The following is a 2,058-nucleotide window of genomic DNA, read 5'->3' on the forward strand; positions in this document are numbered from 1 at the left end:
TGTCAATCGTTCCCAGCATCAGGCTCTTCTCCAGGGAGTCCTTCCTTCTCATTAGGTGGCCAAAATATTTGAGTTTCATCTTCAGGATCTGGTCTTCCAAAGAGCAGTCAGGGTTGATCTCCTCTAGGACTGACTGGTTTGATCGCCTTGCGGTCCAAGGGACTCGCAGGAGTCTCCTCCAGCACCACAATTGAAAGGCCTCAATTCTTCAGCACTCAGCCTTCCTTATGGTCCAACTTTCACAGACATACATTGCAATTGGGAGAACCATAGCTTTGACTATACACACTTTTAAGTTCTTTCATGTATAAGTGCAAATAAAAGAATGCAAGCATGAGCAAGTTGCCTTTATGTTTGGGGTAACAGAAATGCTTTGCCTGAAATGTGCCTCAAATGTGAAACACGTCAGGGGATTCTGGAATGCTTTTATGTGTGCAGGATTGTGAACAATGATCTTTTAAGCCTTTGCAGAGTAGAAGGGAAACTATCCATCTCAACCTTAGTGTTCCCAAAACTGACCCAAATGAGAAGACCCTAAGAAGAGATTGTTTCACGATACACACCATGGTACGGGCATCCCACCCTCCATTCCCAAGACAAGAGGTTTCCCACTTCCAATTTGATCCCAACATCCTTGTATGGAATACAGCTGAAAGGTTGCTCCTATCTTTAACATGAAGTTTTGAAATGGCATAAAACATGGGATGAAAAAGCATGCATTGTTCTGAAAGAGGATTGATTCCAAATAGAGTCTGTCCACTATTTGCCATCAGAAGACAATTGGGGAGCAGCACTGCACTGTAAGTTTATTTTATTTATTTTATTTAAAACTTTTGTATACTGTCCCTTCATAGACGTCTCAGGACAGTTCACACAACAATAATAAAATAGAATAAAAATGGAAGGAAGGGGAAGAGTAGTACAGCATCTGGTATTAGGTATAAAATCATGAATTAAAACAAATTAGCAATTAAAATATTGGGAGAATAAAAAGATTTTTGCCTGGGGCCAAAAGGAAAGAAGTGTTGGCACTAGGCAGACTTCTCTGGGGAGCATATTCTGTAGTTGGGGTGCCACCACAGAGAAGGCCCTCCTCTGGGTAGCCACCCTCCCGATCGCTTTCAAATATGGCTCCAAGAGGAGGGCATCTGCCTCAGATCTCAAGTGATGGGAGGGCACATAGGGGAGAAGGTGCTCCTTCAGGTATCCGGGACCCGAGTTCTGTACTGGATCAAACGGCCTTTCCAATGTAGGACATGGTTTAGTGTTTAGGGAAAGTAAATGTCTTACTTCTTAAGGCTTTCCTCAAAGCATCCTTGACTTCTTTGTTCTGGACTGTGTATATAAAGGGATTGAGCACTGGGGCAACTATCATATTCAGTATGGACACTGCTTTAATTATGCTAACAGAAGAGCTTTTGGCACTAGGTCTTAAGTAGATGAACAGCATGGCTTGATAGAGGATGCTGACCACAATCAGGTGGGAAACACAGGTGGAGAAGGCCTTCTGCTCTCCACTGGTTGAAGGGGAGAATTGTGGAAATAATGAAGAAGTAAGAAATAATTATGATAATCAGGGAATGCAGGACAACATCTACAATAACCAGGAAGCCAAGTAGTTCAATAAGATATGTGTTTCTACCTGAGACCTTCAGAAGATCTCCAATGTCACAAAAATGATAGGTAATGTTGGAACTGCAGAAAGGAGTAGAAGGATTCCCATTTGGAAAATTACAGAGAGAAATCCTGCAAGCCAAGCTCCTACAGCAAGCTTAAGACAGACACTGGAAGTCATGATGATGTTATACCTCAGTGGATGGCAGATGGCCAAATACCTGTCAAAGGAGATGACAGCAGGATGAAAAATTCAGTGATACCAAAGAGGAAGTAGAAGAAGGTCTGTGCCATGCAGCAGTAGAAGGACATGGTGCTCTCTGCTGATAGAAAGTTGACTAACATCTTGGGGATAAAGGTTTTGGTGTGTCCAATCTCAGTGATGGAGAAATTGCCAAGGAAGTAGTACATGAGCTTCTGAAGCTGATGATCTATTCCCACCAT

The 2,058-nt window shown here is 42.6% G+C and overlaps 1 pseudogene; it reads right to left on the reverse strand.

Moving 5' to 3' along the window:
* Positions 1 to 1,261: 1,261 nt before the first annotated feature.
* On the reverse strand, positions 1,262 to 2,058 carry LOC123021494 (annotated as a pseudogene).

The sequence above is a fragment of the Varanus komodoensis genome, unplaced genomic scaffold (assembly GCF_004798865.1).
Source record: "Varanus komodoensis strain SLA01 unplaced genomic scaffold, ASM479886v1 scaffold169, whole genome shotgun sequence".
In the NCBI taxonomy this organism is placed as follows: Eukaryota; Metazoa; Chordata; class Lepidosauria; order Squamata; family Varanidae; genus Varanus; species Varanus komodoensis.